Source organism: Cnephaeus nilssonii, assembly GCF_951640355.1.
Source record: "Cnephaeus nilssonii genome assembly, chromosome: X".
In the NCBI taxonomy this organism is placed as follows: domain Eukaryota; kingdom Metazoa; phylum Chordata; class Mammalia; order Chiroptera; family Vespertilionidae; genus Cnephaeus; species Cnephaeus nilssonii.
This window is the reverse complement of record NC_137071.1, coordinates 62,323,639-62,335,743: the sequence shown is the minus strand read 5'-3', so window position 1 is coordinate 62,335,743 and position 12,105 is coordinate 62,323,639. Positions and strand designations below refer to the sequence as shown.

Sequence of the window (12,105 nt, the reverse complement as noted above, 5' to 3'; positions counted from 1 at the left end):
AGAGATGCAAATCAAAACAACAATGCAGTACCATCTCACACCTGTCAGAATGGCTATCATCAACAAATCAATAAACGACAAGTGTTGGCGAGGATGTGGAGAAAAAGGAACCCTCGTGCACTGCTGGTGGGAATGCAGACTGGTGCAGCCACTGTGGAGAACAGTATGGAGTTTCCTCAAAAAACTGAAAATGGAACTCCCATTTGACCCAGTAATCCCACTCCTGGGAATATATCCGAAGAAACTAGAAACACCAATCAGAAAGGATATATGCACCCCTATGTTCATAGCAGCACAATTCACCATAGCTAAGATTTGGAAACAGCCTAGGTGCCCGTCAGCAGATGACTGGATCAGGATTTTTTATATATTCTGAATATTAATTTATTATCATATCTATGATTTGAAAATATTTTCTGCGATTCTACAGGTTGCCTTTTCATTCTGTTGATAGTGTCCTTTGATGTGCCAAACTATTTAATTTTTATAAAGTGTAATTTATCTACTTTTTCTTTTGTTGCTTGTGCTTTTGATGTAATATCCAAGAAATAATCACTAAATCCAATGTTATGAAACCTTTTCCCTAAGTTTCTTTACCAAGAGCTTTATAGTTTTAGCTCTCACATTTATGTTTTTGAACTATTTTGAGTTAATTTCTGTATAAGCTTTACTTCTCATGTACTTTAGTACATGAGAAAATTGTTGGGAATGTTGTAATGATTAGACAGTAGTATATGTTGGACCTTATGCTCAGCACATTTATGATCTCATTTAATCCTCAAAATTGTCTTATTAGTTAAACACTATATATCTCCATTTTGGAAAAGCAGAAAGAGGTACAGAAAGGGAAGATAAGTGATCCAAAGTCACAAACCTACTAAGTGGCAGAACTGTGATTCAAGCCATTTCTGTTTTACTACTAAAACCACACACATATATATACATATACAATTGTGTATAATCACACAATTTTTTCAGCTATACCTGGATTTTATTTTACTTTTTAATATAATAGTGTTATAGGACATTTCTTTTTTTCTTTTGTTTCTTTTTTAATTGCACACAGGTATATATGTGCAGGGTATGGAGTGACACTGAACAGATCACGAAGCATGATAGACATTAGTTCTCTCCCTCCCCAGCATCTCTCTCTGGTTTTTCCAGGTCCACAGAGTGAGATGGTCCTTAAGTCACTGCATGATCAGGGTGCTGCCTTTGTAGGACTCTTCATTCCATGTATCCAGTTCAACAATTGCATCATCAAATGCTGCTTTTGCCAGGATAATCCTTTTCAGGAGAGTTTGGAATCTCAGAGTAAAAGACTGAGACATTTAGTGCCAGGCCAAGTGGAATTGGGTGTGTGAGCTATATTTCTTTCATACTAACTTCCAATGCTTCCTGGTAAGCCTTCCCAGACTTCCACAGGGTGGTTGGTGGTTTGCTTCTTGTCTCCAGATGCCACCTCCAAAAGAGATCTAGAATAATCTTTCATTCTCAAGCAGAACACCTTACATTCTGGTTGTGTAACATTGGCAATAAGATATTTGTCCCACAGCTCCAGAGAATTCTTGCAGCTGTCCTGCAGTGCTGCCTGTGTCTTCTTGCGGTATTCTCTGCCCATCTGCTGCTGCTTCTCATTCTCTCTATTTTCTGTGCAGTGCTAGAGATGACACCAGAAAGAACGGGGGGCACCCACCACATTCTTGAAGGCAACAAAGAGCAGGTTTCTTTCTTCATTAGAGAGTTCATGCCCCTGTTCTGTGACTTGTGACTGCCTTCATGGCTGCAGCCATACCATGATAGCACCTGCCTTTCTGTACCAGCTCACTTTTTTTTAATTGATTAAGAGAGAGAGAGAGAGAGAGAGAGAGAGAGAGAGAGAGAGAGAGAGAGAGAGATTTGTTGTTCCACTAGTTTATGCATTCATTGGTTACTTCTTTTTTCCTTTTTTTAAAAATAAATCTTTATTGTTGAAAGTATTACATACACTGAGTGGCCATATTATTATGATCTCTGAACGCATAATAATCTGGCCACTCAGTGTATATCCTATATAATAAAAGGCTAATATGCAAATTGTCCCCTCAACCAGGAGTTTGACCAGCAGGCTGGCCGGCCAACTGCCCATGTTCCCTAACCCTGACCAGGCTGGCCAGACCCCACCAATGCACGAATTCATGCACCAGGCCTCTAATATAAATATAATGGGTGGCCAGATTATTATGCGTTCAGAGATCATAATAATATGGCCACTCAGTGAATGTCCCCCCCTGGATAGCCCTCTCACACACCCCTCTGCCCCAAGCCTTCACCACCCTATTGTCTGTGTCTATGGGTTATGCACATACGCATATAAGTTCATTGGTTGATCTCTTCCCCCCTTCCACCCTCTCCTGCCTTCCCTCTGCGGTTTGGCAGTCTGTTCGATGCTTCTCTGTCTCTGAGTCTATTTTTGTTCATCAGTTTATGTTGTTCATTATATTCCACATATGAGTGAGATCATGTGATACTTATCTTTCTCTGACTGGCTTATTTCACTTAGCATAATGTTCTCTAGATCCATCCATGCTGTTGCAAATGGTAAGAGTTCCTTCTTTGTTATAGCTGCATAGTATTCCATTGTGTAAATGTAATTCACTCATCTGCTGATAGTCACTTAGGCTGTTTCCAAATCTTAGCTATTATGAATTGTGCTGCTATGAACATAGAGGTGCATATATCCTTTCTGATTGCTGTTTCTGAATTCTTGGGATATATTCCTAGAAGTGGGATCACTGGGTCAAATGGGAGTTCCATTTTTAATTTTTTGAGGAAACACCATACTGTTTTCCACAGTGGCTGCACCAGTCTGCATTCCCACCAGCAGTACACGAGGGTTCCTTTTTCTCCGCATCCTCTCAAGCACTTATCATTTGTTGATTTATTGATGATAGCCATCCTGACAGGTGTGAGGTGTTACATCATTGTCATTTTGATTTGCATCTCTCAGATGATCAGTGAATTTGAGCACTTTTTCATATGCCTTTTGGCCTTCTGTATGTCCATTTTGGAGAAGTGTCTATTTAGGTCCTTTGCCAATTTTTTAATTGGATTGTTTATCTTCCTTTTGTTAAGCTGTATGAGTTCCCTGTAGATTTTAGAGGTTAACCCCTTATTGGATGTATCATTGGCAAATACGTTCTTCCATGAGGTGGGCACTCTTGTTATTTTATTGATGGTTTCTTTTGCTGTGAAGAAGCTCTTTATTTTGATGTAGTCCCATCTGTTTATTTTCTCCTTAATTTCCATTGTCCTAGGAGATATATCGTTAAGATAGTGCTATGAGAGATGTCTGAGATTTTGCTGCCAATGGTTTCTTTTAGAATTTCTATGGTTTCACATCTTATATTTAAGTATTTTATCCATGTGGAGTTTATTTTTGTGAATGGTGTAAGTTGGTGGTCTAATTTCATTTTTTGCATGTATCTGTCTAATTTTCCTAACACCATTTATTGAAGAGACTGTCTTGACTTCATTGTATGCTCTTTCCTCTTTTGTCAAATATTAATTAAGCGTAATGGCTTGGGTCAATTTCTGGGTTCTCTGTTCTATTCCATTAGTCTATATGCCTGTTCTTGTGCCAGTACCAGGCTGTTTTGAGAACAGTGACTTTGTAGTGTAGCTTGAAATCTGGTATTGTGATTCTTCCAACTTTGTTTTTCTTTCTCAAGATTGCTGTGGCTATTCGGGGTCTTTATTGATTCCATATAAATTTTTGGAGTATTTGTTCTTGCTCTGTGAAAAATGCCTTCGGTGTTTTAATAAGGATTGCATTGAATCTGTACATTGCCTTGGGTAGTATGGGCATTTTAATTATGTTGATTCTACCAATCCATGAGCACGATATATTCTTCCACTTTCATATGTCTTCCTTTATATCTTTTTTCAATGTCCTGTAGTTTTCCAAGTTCAGGTCATTTACCTCCTTGGTTAAGTTTATATCTAAGTATCTAAATTTTTTGGTTGTAATGGTAATTGGGTTGTTTGTTTGGTTTCCCTTTCTGAGAGTTCATTATTGGTGCATAAAAATGCCATAGATTTCTGGGTATTAATTTTATATCCTGCTACATTGCCAAATTCATTTTAAGTCTAATAATTTCCTGATGGAATCTTTAGGGTTTTCTATGTACAGTATCATGTCATCTGTGAATAGTGACAATTTTACTTCTTCCTTTCCAATTTGGATGCCTTTTATTTCTTCTTCTTGTCTGATTGCAATGGCTAGCACTTCTAGTACTAGTAAACAGGAGTGGTGAAAGTGGGCATCTCTGTATTGTTCCTGTTTTTATGGGAAATGGTTTTAGCTTTTGTCCATTGAATATGATGCTGGCTGTAGGTTTGTCATATAAGGTTTTTATTATATTGAAGTGTGATCCCTTATTCCCACTTTGTTGAGAGCTTTTATAAAAAAAATGGTATTGAATTTTGCTGAATGCTTTTTCTGCATCTATTGATATAATCATGTGGTTCTTATCTTTCAGTTTGTTTATGTGATGTATTACATTTATTGATTTACAGATATTGTACTAGTCTTACGTCCCTGGAATAAGTCCCACTTGGTCCTGTTGTGTGATCTTTCTAATGTATTGTTGGATCTGATTTGCTAGAATTTTGTTGAGGATTTTAGCATCTATGTTCATGGGGGATATTGGTCTGTAATTATCTTTCTTCGTAGTGTCTTTATCTGGTTTTGGGATTAGGGTAATGCTGGCCTCATAGAAAGAGCTTGGAAGTGTCCCTTCTTTGTGGATTTTTTGGAATAGTTTGGGTAAAATAGGTGTTAGTTCTTCTTTCAATGTTTGGTAAAACTCCCCTGTGAAGCCATCCAGACCAGGGCTGTTGTTTGCTGGGATTTTTGGTTTTAATACTGCCTTGATTCCATCAATAGTTATGGGTCTATTCAGGTTTCTGATTCTTGTTGATTAAATATTGGAAGATTGTATTTTTCTAGGAATATGTCCATTTGGTCAAGGTTGTCCAGTTTATTGGAGTAAAGTTGTTTAGAGAATTTTTTTTATGATCCTTTGTATCTCTGTGGGGACAGTGGTTACTTCACCTCTTGCTTTTCTGATTTTGTTTATTTGGGTCCTCTCTATTTTTTGGTGAGTCTGGCAAGATTTTCATCAATCTTGTTTATCCTTTCAGCTCTTGGTTTTATTTATTTTTTTGTATTTTTTCTCTATGTCATTTATTTCTGCTCTGAACTTTATTATGTCCTTCCTTCTGCTCACTCTGGACTTTTCTTGTTGCTCTCTAATTCTTTAAGTTGTAGGGGGAGATAATTTACTATAATTTTTTCTTGTTTTTTGAGGTAGGCCTATAGAGCTATGAACTTTCCTATCAGGACTGCTTTCACTGTGTCCCATAGATTTTTGGATGGTTGTGTTTTCATTGTCAGTCATTTCCAAGATGTTTTTTATTTCTTCTTTAATCTCTTTGGTAACCCATTCATTGTTTAATAGCATGCTATTTAGCCTCCATATGTTTGATTGTGTGTGGTTGTTTTTATTGTAGTTGATTTCTAATTTCATGCCATTGTGATCTGAGAAGATGCTTGATATGATTTTAATCTTTTTGAGACTTAGCTTGTGTCCTAATACGTGAATGTCTATCTTTGAGAATGTCCCATGTGCACTTGAGAAGAATGTATATTCTGTAGCTTTGGGGTGAAATGTTCTCAAGATGTCAATGAGGTCTATCTAATCTAATGAGTCATTTAGGATTGCTTTTTCTTTGCTGATTTTTGTCTTGAGGATTTATCCAGTTATGTCAATGGGGTATTAAAGTCCCCTACTATGGTTGTGTTGCTGTCAATCTCTCTTTGATATCTTCCAGAAGATTTTTTATGTATTTGGGTGCTCCTGTGTTGGGTGCATATATGTTTACCAGAGTTATATCCTCTTGTTGTGTTGATCCCTTTAGTATTATGAAGGGGCATTCCTTATCTCTTATTATGGCCTTCAGTTTGAGGTCTATTTTGTCAGATATAAGTATTGCTTCCCCAGCTTTTTTTTTTTCCATTTCCATTTGCTTGAATAATTTTTTTTCATCCCTTTACTTTCAATCTATGTGAGTCCCTTGTTCTAAGGTGGGTCTCTTGTAGACAGCATATATATGGGTCATGTTTTCTTATCCGTTTGGCTACCCTATGTATTTTGATTGGAGCATTTAATCCATTTACATTTAAGGTTATTATTGATAGGTACTTGTTTGTTATTATTTTTACTCTTCATGCCTGTGTTCCTTCCTCCATTTTTATTTCTTCTTCATAACAGTCCCTTTAGCATTTTTTGCATTGTTGGTTTGGTGGTAATAAACTCCCTTATCTCTTTTTTTTGTCTGTGAAGCTCCTGATTTCCATTGGCTGCTTCTTGTATGTTCCCTGACTAGAGATGGAACCTGCAGCCTTGGCATATCAGGAAGATGCTCTAACCAACTGAGCTGCCTGACCAGGGCCTGTACCAGCTCCCTTTTATCCATGTTCATTCTAGCGGAAGGACTGCTGAGGGTGAAGACATTGGTGAGTGGAGCTCTAAGCACAGTGACAGCTTACTTCACAGACCCACTCCCTGTGCAGCTGCAGTGGCCATGGGGGCAGTTATACTGACTCCGGATTCTGCAGTGTCAGTGGAGGTGGCCTACAGAAGATTTCTTGAGATAATTATGTTATTCATCTTTCCCTCACCTCATTTCAGGAGACCAGAATTTTTGCAAGTTGTGGAGCAGAGCCTGTCATTTTTAAAAGGCTGAACACAATGAAGAAATAATCTCTGTGTTCTCCTCCCCCCCCCACCACCACTGCCCTGACAGATGTGAGGGAAAATCAACACATAAGGTCACTGAGAGGAGGAGTGAGAGGAGGAGAAGAGAGAATCCTGGAAACTTGAACAGAATGAGGATTCCATAGGTACCCATGAAATTCATATACAAAATGGTGGCAGCACCCTTAGGAGGTCATAATAACTCAGATGAGTTGGATGTTGGGTACAATTAGGAAAGTTGGACCCTAGGAGTAAAGTGCAAGTCTCTCCCTTATGCCTATCCATTAGTATGGCATTGAGGCAGCATAGCCCAAGACATGAAAGGGGCCTGAAGTTAGCACTAAGCGCAGTAATCAGTATAAATCAGTATGAACCAACATTCTTAAACTTGATGCTCAACACACCAAATATTGCAAATATTATAACATAGGCTATGGACATTTATTCTCTAAAAATCCCCATGTTCTCATATTTAATGACCAATTCATAGGAAATCAGTGAAGCCAAAATATAACATAAAACAATACAGGTCACCTGTAAGCACCAATATGATCATTCTCTTTCTGTCACTTCCCACATCCCCACTGTTTTCTAGTTCTTGGCACTCATTTTCTAGAAGGACAGAAAACTACCTTGTTATTTTTTAATGTTCCCAGTCTAAGAATCATTGTAATTACACCAGGTCCTCAAATAACATTTCTTTTTAACATTGATGAGATGCTATAGGAACGTAACTCTTGTTTATATCAATTAGCCTATGGTAAAATTGGTTTCATTATACACCATTTTGTTTAAAGTTGTGAACCTGTCAATGCTGTTAAGTGAGGCCTTTCTGTAATTCCTTTTAGAATGTAGTCCAAAGGAGCAAATTTTCTCCTAGAGTGCAGACATATTTCAGACTATGAATATTATATATACATACTCATGTATCTCTCAGTTTTGTTTGCCAAGAAATTCACTTAAGCTTCAGGCTCACTCAGTAATAATATTCACTTATGGGATTAGTTGAGATTTTTGCTACCCTTTCCTCCATATTTAATACATGCATTTTCTTTCTTTTAGCAACTATATTGCTCTGAGATATATTTTATTATTAGTTTCCTCAAGTCATTTTGGAGTAATCAAATAAAACTATAGGTACATTAATACCAATAGTAACAAAGTGAGCAATTTGAAATAAAAGATGTAAAATGAAAATTTGGAATAATTAGCTAGTTATTGATTGGTTGTTGCTAAAGAGAGGTAACAAAAAGGCAGCAACTTTAGTCTTCAAAAGTTTGATCTATAATACCCATGTACTTGATTTTTATTAGTCAAATAATTGACTTTAATATATCTAGTTGGCATTTCCAGTTGTTACTCTGATCTTAATTTAAAGGAGCAGTTAACTGTGTGCCATTCATTTAGGGAATAGGAGGTGGTAGAATTATCTGATTAGAATATAAAACTATGAAAATTGGCTCCTGTTCTTGGCTTGCTTATTAACTTTTATAAAATCAAAGCACTTTAGAGAATTTAGGTACCTTATTTTTGTAGATCACATTATTCAATCTCCTCATTTTGCAGTTGAGAAAGCTAGGTTTCAAGAAAGGTGAATGTCTTGCCAAAGACAATATAGTTGATTGGTGATGAAATCAGGATGAGAATTCAGAACCTAAGAGTTGGAAGAAACCCATAAGGATCATCTTATTTATCTCCTTATAAAATATGGGTCAATGGGACGTACCCAAGGCCATTCAACTTTTAAAAATATGACATATATTCTTGAATGTATCAAAATTAATTCACATAGAACATACTTAAAATAGAATATATTATCTCTCTACTGCCAATTTGGTTCGTTTTCAGTGTGCCCTCACTCAGTGAATGGTACAACTGTCTATCTAGTTCCACAAATCAGGAAACTTGGTGTCATCCTTGAAATGTTCAATATATATATATATATATATATATATATATATATATATATATATATATTCCATCATCAAGTCCTGCTAATTTTACCTTTTAAAATTCACCCACTATTTTCAATCTTCACTGCCACCACTTTAGTCCAAGCAATCATCATTTCTTCCCTGAACTATTACAATATCCTCCCAATTGGTCTGCCTGCATAATTGGTCTGTCTGCATCCATCTTTCATCCCCACAATGCAGTTAGTTAAAATGACTCTTAAAAAAAATACAGTGAGCTTGTCCCGCCCCCCACCCCCACATACACATTTAAATCCTTCAGTGGCTTCCAGTTTCTATTAAGACAAATGCAAATTTTTTAGCATTGTGTGCAAAGCCCTCTACTATTTAACCCTTAACTACATGTCTACCTGGATTCTCTCTCTATAATCAGTGGAGCTTTTCCAGTTATTTAGTCATTATTCTCCCCCACACACCCCATGTCTTTGCACTTGTTTTTCCTGTGTTTGGATCTCCCTATCCTCTTTGTCTAAGTCTCTCCTACTCTTCCTTCAAAGAAGAATGTCTCTAAAATTTCATCACATGATACCAAGCACTTCTCCTACATAGTATTTATCCAGCTTTCCATTTACTTATTTTTTTTCCATTTACTTATGCCCATGATTTATGATTACATTTATATGTCCCTGTATTTTTGCCTCTAGATCTAGACCTTAAGTTACATATAGGTAGGACCATTTGTGGTTGTGTCTGACATATCATTGCAATTCAATATTTATTGAATTAGTGGATTAATATATTAATAAATATACTATGTGTTAATAATAGCAAGTATTTATGGAAGTTACTATGTGCTACATTAGGTACTTTGGATGACTAAGTCATTTAATCATTATAAGAACCCCATGAGGTAGGTATTGTTATTACTCTTATTTTCCAGATGGTGAAACTAAGAATCAAGATGGTAAGAAAAGTATTCAGTTACACAATTATTAAGCAACATAACCATGATTAAAATTTAGACAATATAACTTTTAACCACTTTAATACATTGTCTTTAACACGGAATGTAAATGTTAGTAACATATATCTCCTGTCAACAATTTATTGATAAATTATTTTATAGCCTTTCCTTGAATTATTCCAGGCATGGCAAAATGTTAAATCAGGAAACAGTTTATACAGATATGTAAGTGATTGATAATGGATTTGAAGGTCCTAATAGTGTTGTTCTGATGGTACAGGGAGAGCCAAAGGAATAAATCTCTAATGACAGAGTTTCAGACACTATCACAGGATAGTGTATCAGATAGAGTGATGGTGGAAACCACTGATGAACACAAATAATTTGAGTGAATTTTAATAAAGGGTCTGTTTACAAAGTAGTATGCATGCTATAGCAAAACCATAAGGTATAGTGCAGGATTGTGGGGTCAGTAACATGGGGTGGGGGTGAGACAGTCAGTTACCTCCCTGGGTCTGAAAGGGCAAGGGGAAGGAATGGAAAATGAAATTTGGAGAGAGCCAGAGCTATGTGGAGAGAGCAACCTGATAGGAGCTGTGACCTTTAGTCTAGGGCACAGCCACCCCATGGTGTCTGCAGGGGAAAAGCCCAAATAAAGCCCTTATTCTCCCCACACCTGTTGGCCTCCTACCAGGCCCATTAATCAAAGTTAATCCAAAGCCAAAGGACAAGGGGGCCCTGTTTATATGATCCATGCTGGTAACTCTCCTGGAACACAGGGCAGGTAGCGCATGAACGTAAAAGATAAATGGAAGATATCTAGTACAGATGGTAATACAGAGAATTAAATTTTTTTTCCATAGCTTCCATGAAGTCACATCACTCTTCTTCCATATAAGGCCAACTCTGCTCTCAGTAGAGCTAAGATGACAAGGAAATAGAAATTTAAAAAACAGTCCATGACCTGGGTCTCAACTTAACTATGTCCTAGTAAATACTCCCCGTAAAGTTATAAATTCTCTAAGTCCCTTCAGACCCACCCCATGCCACACTTATTTGAATTCTTGGAAGATGAGTGAAGCCTTGAGGTTCTCACAAGAAGGGTGCTATTAAAATTTAAGGCACTGAATAAGCATCATTAAAATGATGCCTCTGGCCTTCACTCTGATTCCTGATCCAAGGTGCAGTGAATATAGATAGGTACAACTAGTGCTCTTCCTAGGTCCCATCATATTGGGGATGTTGTGGAATAGCTCTGCTAATGCACAACATTCTTCTTATGCAGAGTTCAAGCACAAAGGAAGTTTCAACTTCCAACTGTTTGTCACACAAAGAGGCTGCTCGTGTACCTGGTGAACAGAGTGATGCTGGCCTGGCACAAATTAAATTTGCTGATACTTTTGATGTTCTGCTAGATGGCTCTGTGTTATGGTTGCCAATTTCAACACCTGGAAAATGAGAAAAGATATTGTCAAATATTAATGAAAGTTGCACACCTTAAATCCCCAATATCCAAATGAATATTTACTCCAGGTCTTCACATGCTGGGATCTGAACATTCCATTAGTTCTCAATTCCTTCTGCTGAATTTTATATTGCTGAAATTAATAATGCCAATAATTATGTAATCATTCAGGGATACTAATAATGGCTGTCAGGCATAACATTTTGGGAAGGTTGGCTGAGGAAAGATGAGGATATAAGACAAAGGATATAAAGCTATCTTAGTAGAGGCTTAGAGGAAATTGAACATGACTTTAGAAATTATTTCAAATGATGGAGCTTTTGGAAAAAGGATCTCAAAGAGACAAAATCTTTTCAATCAGTGAATCTTATTATTAATGGTTTAATTACATCTAATTTTACTTTGTTGAATACCAGACTTCCTATTTACATTTAAATAATTTATGAGAAAGTCAATGTTTCAGAACCAGAGATATATTTTCCTTATAAATTATCTACAAAAAAGGATTTATGTTGTTTATTTTGTCTACATTTATAGTGAATAGAGATGAAAACTGAATGAAATAATGGTTAAGATCATTGTTTAGGAATCAGATACTGTCAGGGTTCTGTCATTTATTTTCTGTTTAAACTTGGCAAATTCTTTGGTTCCTCTGTGTCTCTATTTCTTGTTTGTACCATCAGAGTGACTGCTTTCTATCCTTAAAATCTCATGCACATTAGGAGAGATGAGGTGTATAAAATGCTTAGCTTAATTTCTGGCACATAGCAAGTACTCAGCAAATAGTAGTTTGCTCTTATCATGTTTTGATGCTTTTATAATTCAGAACCTAGAATTATTCCATGAATAGAAAGAAGAATGATTTTCTTTTGTGTTGGGACAAGGAATATATAAGATGAGTCTGGAACATTTTATTGGGTCAGAAAGTAAGATAGTGCTCAGAAAATAAAAGGATGAGGGTGT

General features: G+C 36.6%; 1 pseudogene across 1 annotated transcript; it reads right to left on the bottom strand.

The window, feature by feature from the left end:
- Positions 1–1,122: 1,122 nt before the first annotated feature.
- LOC307095879 (14-3-3 protein beta/alpha-like) lies at positions 1,123–1,793 on the bottom strand (annotated as a pseudogene). Its single transcript has one exon. The product of its transcript is annotated as a 14-3-3 protein beta/alpha-like (transcript).
- Positions 1,794–12,105: the final 10,312 nt, after the last annotated feature.